General features: G+C 44.3%; 1 protein-coding gene across 1 annotated transcript in view; it reads left to right on the top strand.

Moving 5' to 3' along the window:
- Positions 1-13,208, top strand: part of SRRT (serrate, RNA effector molecule) — a gene marked incomplete in the record, with an annotated part of 984,080 nt that overhangs the window by 354,406 nt on the left and 616,466 nt on the right.

Here is a 13,208-nt window from a genome sequence, read left to right as displayed (position 1 = left end):
TATAATCAATTTATTTGCCTCCCTCCAGAACAGACAGTTGAAAATTCTGTGCCAAGGACCCCTCCCCACTAGCTTGGAGAGTGGATGCCTTTGCCATCTCTTAGAAGTGACAATTTCTGTATGCCTTCCCTGTCATTCAGAAAGTCCTCCTAAAAATCAGGATGGACATGCCAAACATCTTGCTGGTGACTCCCTATTGGCCAAAGCAGCATTGGTTCCCCCCTTCTTCAATCTCTTGCCAAGGGCAATCACCGCAAGTTGCCTCACAAGGTGGGACCTGCTCTCACAACAGAAGGGAATTCTCATTCACTCACACCTGGAGATGCTTTGCTTAACCCTCTGGGTGATGAACTTTTTCCTTCTAACACCACTACACTGAGTGCTATCTGTCCTGCAGGAGGTCTTGCATTTCCAAATGGTTTCTCCAAAGGCATAGGGACCCCTTTCAAGCGGATGTTCCTCTAGTCTTGTCTTAGCCTATGTGTGTGAGCTTGTAAAATCAGAACTGTCATATTCTTCAGTGAAGATTCATTTGTCTATCTCTGCCTGCTTACCTCTGCACCCTCCTCTATTCTCCAGATTGGATGTTAAAAACTGTTCTTAAAAGGGGTCCTGCACATTAGGCCACCAAAGAAGCCTATCCCCGCTACCTTGGGACCTAAATTGTGTTCTAGAAAAACTTGCACTTGTCCCATTTGTGCCAGCCAGCTCTGCCTTCCTGCAGATGTGCACATATTTATGTATTTAACATTTGTTAACTGGAAAAGTCTGACTTGGAACAAAGCCAATTTTCAACGGATGCCTGGGGAGAAATGTTCTAGATGCATGTCTTTGTAACATGGGAGGAAACCGGAGCACCCAGAGGAAGCTCACATGAATGCAGGGAGGGCATGCAGACTCCACACAGAAGGAACCCCAGCTGAGAATTGAACCAGAGAACCTCTTGCTGTGAGGCGACAATGCTACCGCTGAACCACTGCCCCGTCTGTGGCACATGGAAAACAGTCCTACTGGTAGCCCTTACCTCAGCCAGAAGGGTTTCAGAATTACAAGCGCTAATGGCATCCCCACCCTACACTATCTTCCACAAAGATAGGGTGGCCCTGCGCACCAACCCCTCCTTCATGCCCAAAGTGGTGAATGAACTGTCACTAAATCAGTCTGTTCACTTACCCACTTTCTTTCCTTCTCCTAAAAATGACAGCGAGAGAATACTCCACTCATTTGATGTCCACAGGCAACTAAGGTTCTGTTTGGACAAAACTAAGGCCATTAGAAAGTCTAATCAGCTGTTTGTGTCTTTCTATCCCAGGTCCCTGGGCAAGGCAGTAGCCAAACAAACTATTTTTTGGATAAGGAAAAGTATCTACTTCTGCTGTTCCTACCAAGGTAAACAATTGCCTCATGTGGTTAGGGCGTACACTACAAGAACTGTAGCTTCTTCTGGGGCCTTCCTAAAAGGTCTGGACACAATTGCCATCCTTGAGGCGCAGCCACCTGGTTCTCCATACATACCTTCACCAAACATTACAAACCAGACCATATTTCCAGAGCAGGATTTGCAAGAGCAATCCTGCAGGGATTTCTGGAATCTGCTGCTTCTTCCTTCACCCTGCCTCCTCCTTTAGCTGTGGTACTCTCCCACAGTAAGAATACTGCAACATGAGAATAGAAGGACAGAATAGTTGTATAAAATCTTAACATAACCATAGATTTCCTTCTCTTCCGTGTTGTATTATTGCTTCCCTCCCTCTTACCCCACTTCATTACATGTCACCGGTCTGGAGGGCATCATTGGGCATTACCTAGACTATGGTCAGACTGGGCAGTCTGTTACATTCCTTCTGTCTAGAGGGCATCATTTGACACTTAAACTGTTGTCCGACTAGGCAGTCAGTTCTGAGGTCTATGCACACACATGTCACATTTAAGGCCCCTGGTTTATGGCCCTACGTGTGACTTCCCATGCACTAGCAGCAACCAGTTTTGAGCTTTTGCTTAGGAGCCGACGTTGGGGTCACCTGAGGCAGAGGATTCCACAGTAAGAATACTTGCAACATGGAAGAGAAGGACATCTGTGGTTATAGTAAGACTTTACACAACTGTTGTTCTGTATGTTTGTCCTATGTACACCTTCAAAAATGTTTAAGCTTCCAGATAGTAGCTATTGCCACAGATCAACAGCTGCACCCACTGGCATCACCTAATCTAAAATTAAGTTTATCTATGCTAAAGTGCACACTACAGCTTCTAGTCTTACAATAATTGCCATCTATTCTCATTTCTGTTCTCCTCTCATGTGAAAAACAGCTTTCAGAAAGCATAAATTTTTTGCCCCAAGAAAAAGTGCACTTGCTATCCTTAAACTACATGCTACACTGTTCATTAAAGTGTTGAGGCGCCTCAGAAGGCTGCTGTCTGTACACTTCCCATAATTTCAAACATTATTTTTCACGGAACTGATTAACTGCTTGCCATTCTACCTTTACATTTTGAATTTCCCTCAGTAAAAAAATGCTCCGAACTCTCAAGATTAATTATTTGCACCAGCAGACAGCCCCTTTCTATGTCAAAGTAGTCAGCAATAAATCTTTGTAAATTTCACCCAGAACAGAATGTACAACTACCTTCAGCTTCCGACTCCCACTGAACCTTTGCTAATGGAGAAAAAGCTAATATTTTTGCACACATAAGAGATTTAGCAATGTTCACGGCTTCTCATTATTTTATCTTTATATGTATGCTTGATTACAAAAAAAAAATTCTCAACTGTACAGATTTTTACCTTATATTTTCATTCTACATCTTGTAGCTTTTCTGGCAGATCATTGAGGAGTGAAGTCACCAAATAATGACAGACATGTAGTTTCAGACTTGGTATGTATTTTCTGAAAGATATAAACAACACCTTTTTGCTATCATTCAGAAAATGCATACTAACAACTTTTTGTTCTAGCAATAATCTTTTATAAGACCAGTATTTAAAATATGTAATTTGTCATCCCCACAATTATTTTTCGCTTTTCCAGATTTTCCGTGCTAAGAGGTGGACATGTACAAAAAACACTTGTTTATAGCTTACCACAGACATTAATCCAGACATTCAACCTTGTAAAAATAAAAGAAAATTTGCTTAATTCTACATGTAGTGTAATCTTAGCGCTTTTACTCCCCACCCCAGCAGCACAGGATCATAGCATATTAACCTTAAACTTTCGTATTGCCCAGCCTTTCTTCTCTTGTTAAACTGTAAAGCATGTTTTTTAAAACTAAAGTGCTTGTTTTAATGTCTTTAATACATTCAACAGTCACTGAAGACTCCTCTTACATTTTAAAGTACCTTTAACTACACACTATACAAATCTGCTCTACTACTTATGCAGTTTATATCATGACATATTTTATATAAATACTAAAAAAAAATATTTTTCCTGTGTATTCTCCTAAACAATGACGTAATGTGGAGTATATTCTTTATAGTCCACCACAATTTTAACAAAGTCAACAAAAACATCCAGTCTTGCTTTTTTCCTGCAAAGCCACGTATTTCACAAATGTAATTGATGCTTTATAGTTTCTGTTTTATTCACTAATTTTAGGGCTCTTGTTCATCTCCATTTACCAGTACCAGACTCTATTTCAAGTTGAAGGTACTCCTGATTCTTCTAGTCAACTCCTTTGCTTTTTTACTGTGTCTCAAGCATTTTCCTTTGGAACATTGGAAAATGTTTCACTTGCAGTGTCTCTCTGAGCCTTGTCAGATGAATGCAAAATAGTCCCTACTGTTTGCTGGCTCACTTTTTGTTGGATTTTTTTTTTCCTCCTTAGCCTGTTCTGAATCCAAAAATATCTTTGATCCTCCAGGAAAAATACGCTGAAGACAGCTGGATACAGCGCCTTGAATCTTACACCTGCCTCTTGATATTCCCTAATTGACGGGATAAATTTGCTTCTGTTCTGCCTGGTGTACAGCGAATAATAATTTTCCAGAAACAGTCTGCTGTCTTCAATTTTTAATATTTTTCCCTTCTGTCAAAGCTTTGTCAGGATCAAACTGTTTCTAATGATATGATTGCATTCTTACTAATACAGATCTTGGCGGCTTTCTCGCATCCAGGTTTGGAGCATACAGTTGATGTACCCTTTAATAAATTCTGGTTTTAACTGCTAATTCAGTTGCTTATTTGTGCTTTCATAAAATTACACTCTGATGTCCTATTCCTATGTTGCAGTATTCTTAGTGTGGGATTCTCCGCCACAGGCTGCTGAAACGTCTGCTCCTATACAAAAGCTTAAGGCTGGTTGCTGTAGGTGTGCAGGATGTCACACACAGGGCCATAAACCAGGGACCTTAAATGTGATGTCTGCACACAGACATCAGAACATTTCAGCCACAGTCCATATCAATTGCTTCGCTCCCTTTGACAACGTCAAAAGCGAAGTTCCCCGATGTTCATCGTGCTTCACTGTTGCAGTCATTACAGTTGGGTTATCCTGCTGGCAGGCTACCTGCAGTTGGCCCGAGTTCCAAAGTCTAGGTCCGGCATCGGTTGCTGTCGCCTCCTCCCTGAACTCAGTGCGTCAGGGGTATAAAAGATGCAACCGACCCCATTTTCTTCATCCTTTCTTGCCTCGCGGTGCCTGAAGCAAAAGCAGTTTGCAAGTGCCGGTCGGCCGACTAATAAGATTTTCAAATTCGAATTTCAGATCCGAAGTCCTCATTAAAGCTAAGTACTCCATTAGGGAAACTTTTCTTGCTCCAGACCAATGTCAGAAAAAGCTAATAATTGTATTTCTTGTGGGAAGCAAGTACCTCATAAGGATTTTCATTCTTAATTTATTCCTTGCCTAGGCTCTGACCACGACGTTGCTAGTTGTCGGTTTTGTGCTAGATTTAACCAACGCACTATTAAGCTTCTGTAAGATTTTGCATTTCATTACTTTGGCAGAAGATTCAATTACATAATGCCGTCGGAACAGCCGACTACCGGAGTTTATAAAAAGCGCAAAGAAAAAGAAAAGTACAGGCATCCGAGGTCCAAAACAGACGATGAGGCTTCCGCTAGGCCTGTCGCCGGTTCTCAGTGAGGCGCTTTCGCAGCCCCTGTCTCCCGCTACCTCAGAGCCACAGGCTGCTTCCAACTCCCACGTGGAGCCGACTAGGCCGCTGGAAACTCAAGGTATTGGACACTCTGAAACTATTCCCTCAGATGGGTCCGGAGCCGCTGAGCAGGCATCTGCTTCTGATGGTGTTTTCAGGCCTACACAGTTATATGTAAAACCAACTTCAGCTTCAAAGGCAAAGGCTAAAGCAGCTCTAAAGACAAAGAAACAAGTACAGCATTCTCCTGGACATGCCTCCATGCCTAAAAAACAGATGCTTAAAATGGCCAAAGACCTAATTACTTTGATCAGGGGTTCCCATCCCCCTCCTGATAAGAGGCCTAGGCAAGAGATAGAATATGAATCTTCAGATCAGGTTTCCATTTCCTCTGATTCCTCTTCTGAACAAGAATATTCTCTTCCTCCCTATGAGGATTCTGATGATGAAGAATCAATTCCTTCAGCCTCTCCTCCTGAGGATTATTCTTTTGGGGAGACCCTGCATACTATGAGGGAGCATTTCCACTGGGAGAGCCAGGATTACTCAGAATCCAAGAAAAGGCTCAGAGACTTGCTTTTATTACCTCAGCACAGGATCCTTGCTATTCCTCCTGTTTTAGACACTGTAGCTGATGTATTTTCAGAGTCCAGTCTGTCTCCTGACTCTCTACCACCAGCTCCTGTTAAGCCAGACAAATACTATAGGGTTCCTGATTCACATAAATTTCTTTATAAAAACCCTGCTGCTGACCCAGAAACTCTCTCTCAGGGTCCCAAAGGGGTCAAGGCTTCCACCGCAAAAAAAAAACTATCCCCTATGATAGGGATTCAAGGGCCCTGGACAGATGGGGAAAAAGATTTATACTTCTGTTACCTTGGCTGTAAGAGCTTTAAATTGTCAGTTTCATATGCTTAAATATCAGCAATATCTTATGTCACTGCTTAAACAGAAAATGTTGGCAAATTCAGAATGTGCAGAAAACAAAGAAATGCAGGATTTATTGCATGCAGCTGAACAAGTGGGAAAGCATACTTTGCAATGTGGTTTTGAATCTCTAGAGGCCTCCTGCAGGGCCGCTGTTACAGGTTCTGTCATTAGGAGGCATGCTTGGTTAAAAGAACAGAATCTGCCCGATCATGTTAAAGCAAAACTATTAGATGCTCCATTACAGCATGATATCTTGTTTGGTGGTAAAGCAGAAGAGGTGTTGAAGAAAATGGAGGACAAAGCTAAATCTATGCAAACAGTCAAGGATTTCTTACAGGTACAGCCTCCCAGATTTAGCAGGAACTGGCCTACAAAGAATTGGTCCTTTCCAGTGTCAGACAGGCCACAAAGAGGCCGATACAGACGCCCTATAGACAGATCACAGCCCCAAGGCTCATACAGGCCTAAGCAATGGGGTGCTTCTACCTCCAAAAGCGGAGAGGAAAAATCACAGCCATACAGGAAACAGTCTCAATGACTTTTCCCTGCCAGCACCAAGCACTTATCTTTTGGCAGCTCCTTTGGGGGGAAAACTAGCACTTTTTTCACAAAATTGGCACATGATCACCCAGGACATGGGTCTTAAATATCGTATCACAAGGCTACAGGTTCCACTTTCACACCCTGCCAAGGCCAAACGATGTGCCAGACCTGCCCACACAATCAATGGGCAGAGGCACAAAAACAAGTTTCATCCCTCATGGACATGAGAGCCATTCAGCAAGTACCACAGCAAGAGCAAGGACTAGGATTTTACTCAAGGCTATTCTTGGTGCCCAGAAAGGACAAAGCCTGGAGACCAATACTGGAACTGTCTATCCTAAACACATTCCTGGATATTCCAAAATTCAAAATGTTAACTCTGCAGCAGCTTCTGCCCATGCTGGGCAAGAAGGCTAGACTTGTGACTTTAGACCTAAAAGAGGCATACCTGCATGTCCCAATCAGACAATCATGCAGAAGATACCTCAGATTTATAGCTGGCTCAATGCACTACCAATTCTCTGCACTGCCCTTTGGCTTATCTACTGCACCCAGGATCTTCACAAAATGCCTGGCACCAGTAATTGCATTTTGCAGACAAAGAGGAATACAAATATATCCTTACTTGGACGACTGCCTTATTCAAGCAGAGAACAAGGACATTCTACTACAGCATCTGGCGTTTGTGAAAAGATTACTAACAGGTGTAGGGTACACAGTAAACGAAAAGAAATCAAAACTCATACCCTTTCAAGAGATAATATTCCAGGGTGCAAGCTTAAATACAACTGGCCCAGATGGCTTATCTCACGCCAGACAAACACAGACAACTGACTACTTATTTCAAAATGTTGGCAACAAAGACCCAGTTATCTGCAAGCAAAATTCTGCAGGCTTTGGGCTTTATGACATCCTGCATTCTGCTAATTCCATATGCAAGACTGCATATGAGGAAATTTCAATGGTATCTAAAAAGTGTTTGGACTCAACATTGCCACAGCCTAGAAACAATAATTACCCTCATTCCCTGCCTGCAACAGGAGTTTCGTTGGTGGGCAAAAGCCTGTCACCACAACACGGGACAGCCATTCACCTTACCCACAGCCAGGCAGACATTGACAACAGATGCATCAGATTATTCCTGGGGGTCATATGGCAGGAAGATGTATTCAGGGCACATGGTCCACAAGCCAACTGCATCTATATATCATTCAAAAAGTGATGCTAGCTGTTAAGAATGCCCTGACAGCCTTCAAGGATTTACTTTATCCAGGACAACTACTGAAAGACGGACAATACTACAGTCATGTGGTACATAAACAAGCAGGGGGCGCACATTCCTACCCCCTCTGCAGACTAGCCATGAACTTGTGGGACACAGCATTGACTTACCAAGTACATCTGCAAGCACAATTCCTGCCAGGAAGGATAAATACTCTGGCAGACGAACTAAGCAGAAACCTAATGGATCCCCACGAGTGGAAATTGGATCCACAAGTCTTCAGCATCATAACAAGAAACTGGGGATGCCTGGACATAGACCTATTTGCCTCCCCTCACAACTGCCAACTACAGAGATTCTGCACAAGGATTTATCACAAGCAAGCATGGAAAGTGGATGCTCTATCTTTCAGCTGGAAAAACCTAACAATATATGCCTTTCCTCCTCTGCCTCTCCTCCCCAAGGTACTCCTCAAGATCAGACAAGAGAAGCCAAAAATGATACTGATTGCCCCAGACTGGCCCCGCCAGCACTGGTACCCAATCCTAAAGAGCTTGTCTCAATGTCCAGCTTAGACATTACCTCAAATACCTCGCTTATTGACCCAACAAGACAGATACAGCACAGCCAACTCAGGACCTTAAACTTGGCAGCATGGCGGATAATGTAGCCATTCAAAGCACACCTCTCTCTAAAACAGTGATGGATGTTATTTTGGAGGCCAGGAGGCCTAGCACCAGAAAATCTTATGCAAAAAAATGGAAGAGATTGACACGATTGTTCCAAATATTCCTCAGATTTTGCAATACTTAACTGAGATGCTGGATAAAGGGCTTTCCTTTTCATCAATTAAAATTCATGCCTCTGCCATTTCAGCTCATTACAACACAGAACCACCTATTTTTTCTCATCCATTACTAAGGCAGTACCTCAGAGGGGCCAAAAACATAAGACCTCCAAGGAGAGCACCAATACCTGCATGGGACCTCAACTATGTCTTGGAAAAACTCACACTGCCTCCGTTTGAGCCAGCCTCTGCAGCTGATATAAAATTCTTATCCTGGAAAACAGCTCTGCTCCTAGCAATAACCTCCGCTAGACGAGTCTCCGAGTTGCAGGTACTCATGGCTGTGAAACCTTTTATTTTCCATCCTGACAGGGTTTCTCTGAGGACACACCCTACGTTTATGCCTAAGGTAGTGTCCAGTGTGGCCCTTAACCAAACAATTCATTTGCTTACCTTTTACCCAAACCCACAGAATAAGGGTGAGAAACTTCTGCATTCTTTGGACATTCACAGGCAGCTACGCTTCTACTTGACAGAACCAAAGCTTTCAGAAAGACTGAACAACTTCTAGTGGCATATGCTGCAGGATCACAAGGAAATCCTATCTCAAAGCAGACTATTTCAGAGTGGATAGGCCACTGCATTCGTTTCTGCTATTCACAGCATGGCAAATCAGTGCCTAAGGGCATTAGGCCACATTCAACCAGAGCAGCAGCCACTTCAGCAGCCTTCCTCAGAGGAGTACCAACCAAAGACATCTTAGAAGCTGCAACTTGGAGTTCAGTGCATACTTTTACAATGCACTATCACTTACCTCTCTACTCTAAATCCCAGGTGGGCTTTGCCACTGCAGCTCTGCAGGGCCTGATAGCCTCTCCTAATCCAATTTAGCTCCAGCCTCCCAATCTTAGCTTTAGGATTCAACCCAATTGTAATGACTGCAACAGTGAAACACGATGAACATAGTACAGTTGTGTACCTACCACAAATGTAGATGTTCGAGTGTATTCACTGTTGCAGTCCAGGTTACCCTCCCACCATCCCCCTTTTCCTTGCTGGGACTTATCTGTACTTCTCTATTTTATACAACCTATGTGGTGTATTTGCTTGTAGATGAAGGAAAAGTTGTTTTTTGTGTATGCATGCTTATTGGCATAATTTAGCCTACCATTTTAGGGGCACCTGACATCTGGGGCAAAAAAAACTGAAGAAAATGGCGTCTGCTGCATCTTTTATACCCCTGGCGCACTGACGTCCGGGAAGAGGTGACAGCAACCGACGCCGGACCTAGACTTTGGAGCTTGGGCCGACTGCGAGTAGGCTAACCCAATTGTAATGACTGCAACAGTGAATACAGTCGAACATCTACATTTATGGTAGGTACACAACTGTACTTTGGGGATTTTGTTTTATTTTCTTGCTTGAGCTTGGTTTGTTGTCCTGTACCCCCCCGTCAGCTGATGTCCGCTAAAAAGGATAAATGCCAATGTGGGTGCCAGATTCCGCATAAGGATATGCACGACTGTTACGTTTTCTGCCTAGGCCGAGAACACGACCTTACATCTTGCCCTATTTACCAATCCTTTGTACCAAAGACCCTCCGAAGCAGTCTGGCCACCCTTAATCTGTATCTAGAAAACCAGATTCTTAAAAAGCTAGCACTCAGGATGGATCCTGAGTTGGCCACCCTGGCGGGATCACCACTGAAAAAGGCCAAGGTTCCAAGGCCTAGTACCTCTGCCATAGGACGTCACGCCAGCTTCCGATTTAGGAGTTGAGGAGTTGTCTGTCGCCCAACCCCGACTAGATACTATAGGTTGTATGGGTGGACTTTCTATGTTTTTATGGACTTTTGGTAGGCTATACATAATTGGAGTCACTGGATACTCTATGTTGAAGTATTCAAAAAGTGGCTCAGAAATCATGCCTGTTATAAACATATCAAACAAAAAAACTTGTAGTCTATCTGCAATGGTTTTAACATGAGTTGCAGAAATCTCACAGTAAGTATCGGTGTTAATTAAATGTACTAACGTACTTGCAATATATTTGTCTCTATCTAAAATAATTCCTCCACCTTTATCTGCTGGACATATTTCAACATTTAAAGCATTTTAAGTAGTTTAACGCTTGCTGTTCACATTTAGATAAATTATAAAAAACATCATCTTTTACCTTTGAAAACAACATGTCAGTAAAAAGACAGTTGTGCTACAAGAAGTTAGATGAAGACCATTATGCAAGGTCTGATAGGCTAGGTACCTTTCCATGTAGAAGGTGTACGGCCTGCCCCTTCATATTTGGAGGGGGGCAGTATACACACCCGACTAGGAAGTTCAGCGTTGATACACGCTTTTATACAGACTGTCATAGTAAGAATGTATATTTGGTCTCTGTGCAAAATGTTGAGCCTACTATATAGGCAAAACTAATCGGCTGCTCAGAGTCCTAGAACATGTAAGGGACATTAAAAATAAGAGAGAGACAAGTGCGTTAGAGATGCATGTTATAAAGGAGGGCGCCACACACACACCTTCAAATTCCTTGCGTTACACATTATACAAGAAAATAAGAGGTGGGAACATGAACAATAAGACCAAAGCCTCAGAACAAGAATGGATAATTAGAATTCAGGCTGACAGACCACCTGGACTAAATAGTAAGGTTTCACTGAAACCTTTTCTCAGAAACAGGGCTTTGAAACATTGAATGTTAAGTTGTCAATCTCGCCTTCATTCTTACTGGATGGGTTCGGAGCCGAACCTCAGCTCCGACTCGGCCTATTAGTAAAGCTCGAGAGCTATTTTTACTGGCTCAAAGCTATCCTATGTCCCATAAAGCTAGGCGTGATATACCCAGATCTCGTTTGCCGCTTCAGCTACGAGGTTGCGTCTTTTTGCCGACTCCAGGTTGTATTAATAATTTTCTTGTATTTAGTCAGCTTGTTGGGTTATAAACTTAGCGATAGTTTTTTATAGTTACTACCCTATAGATCCCCGTTTAGAATTCCCTCTGAGGTAGTTTTTTTATACAGTTTTCCCCTCACTGAATAGTTAGGCCTTTGGCCAGACTTCTTCCATACATTTCTGTAGTAGTAAATCCCTTTGTTTTTTTTCTGTAGATGTATGTGTGTGCCTAGTTAAGTTGTATTAAAAAGTGTGGGGTTTTTTGTTTATTTCTTGGTCTGTTACAACCTTTTTGCGTGTGTGCGTGTTGGCTGATTGTGACTAGACCTCCCAGAATTGTCTTTTTCTGCCTGTCATCCTTGTTTCAGGAAGTCGAAAGACACCAAGGTCTCTGGCTTCAAGAAGTGTGACTCGTGCTGTCCGAAGATGTTTCTGACAGACGGTCACACTTCTTGTGTATATTGCTTGGGCCCTCTGCACCTGCAGAACTCTTGTTCTGTCTGCCATGCGTACAGTCTAAGAGTCCTGCAGGAACGCAGAAACAAACTTATTTTGAGAGGCTTGTTAAAGCCTGAAGGTTCCCCGGGTAAGCCTTCCAAGCCCGCCAAACTGTCGGCTCCATGTTCGGAGCCGTCGCCGAGCGGTGCTACTACTACTACCACTGCATCGGTTCCGGCCGGAACCGATGATTCGAGGCCTCAGTCGGCTCCGACTCTGCTGTCGGAGCCGTCTTCGAGCAGAAAGCGTTCCAGATCTCCTTCCCTGGAATCTGTCCATTCGGCTCAGAAGTGTCCCTTGTTATCGGAGCGGAGTCACAGGTCCCATTCCTCTCTGTCTTCCAGGCTGTCGGGCCATGACCTTGAGAGGGTGGTTAGCAGACTACTTAAGTCGCAGGCACTGGCCCAAATGTTGCATAGCCCTCCTCATCAGGCAGCGGCTATCACCACTCCCTCTTCGATTCCTCCTCCGACTCTTCCTTTGAGTTTGGAGCCAGAGATCGTAGGGGTTGGGACCGTTGTAACGTCGGAGCCAATACCACTCCTTTCGGCTCCCTCGTCGGCTCCGATCTCTTCCTTGGTTCCATCCTTGGAGGGATCTGGGCATCGGGACTCTCTCGTCTGTTCCGAGTGGGCGAGTGGCATCGGACCCTTGTCTGACCCCGTTCTCCCTCTCGGAGCTTCGGCGCAGGTGAGTTCGGCCCCGGCATTGGCCTTGGAGCCGTCCCTCTCTGTGCCGGGAGGAGTCCTTGTCTCTTGGGAGCGGGGACCCCCTTCCCTGCCTGATAGGGGTGCCTTTGAGGTCATGAGGAGTGTGCTGGCCCCTGCGCCTGCTCCACGGTCGGCTCCTTCGGCTCCTCCCGCTATGGTGCCTGCTTCAGTCTCTATCTGCCCTTCCGATCCCGAGCGTGGAAAACCGACGCTACAGGTAGCCCCATTGGGTGTATCCTCCTCTTCCGAGGCCTCCCCTGATCCCTCAGGGGAGCCCCCTCGAAAGAGAAAATGCAAGAGGAAGCATGTATACTCCCCTGAGTCAGTCACATCGGACACTGACTTGGATGACTCAGAAGGGTCCCCACGGTCCCCCTCTGAGGATGTCTCATTTTCTGACATCCTGGAGATTCTTAAGCAGAGGGGAAACTGGTCTGCCCTTAACCCTTCTGAGGACGAGTCGGTGTACCTGGATGCTTTCGGTTCTCGCCCTTCCACCTCCTGGGTGTCT

This window comes from Protopterus annectens, chromosome 7.part0 (assembly GCF_019279795.1).
Source record: "Protopterus annectens isolate FY-2018-M chromosome 7.part0, PAN1.0, whole genome shotgun sequence".
Classification (NCBI taxonomy): Eukaryota; Metazoa; Chordata; order Ceratodontiformes; family Protopteridae; genus Protopterus; species Protopterus annectens.
The sequence above is the reverse complement of the archived record's forward strand: the minus strand, read 5'-3'. Positions and strand labels throughout refer to the sequence as shown.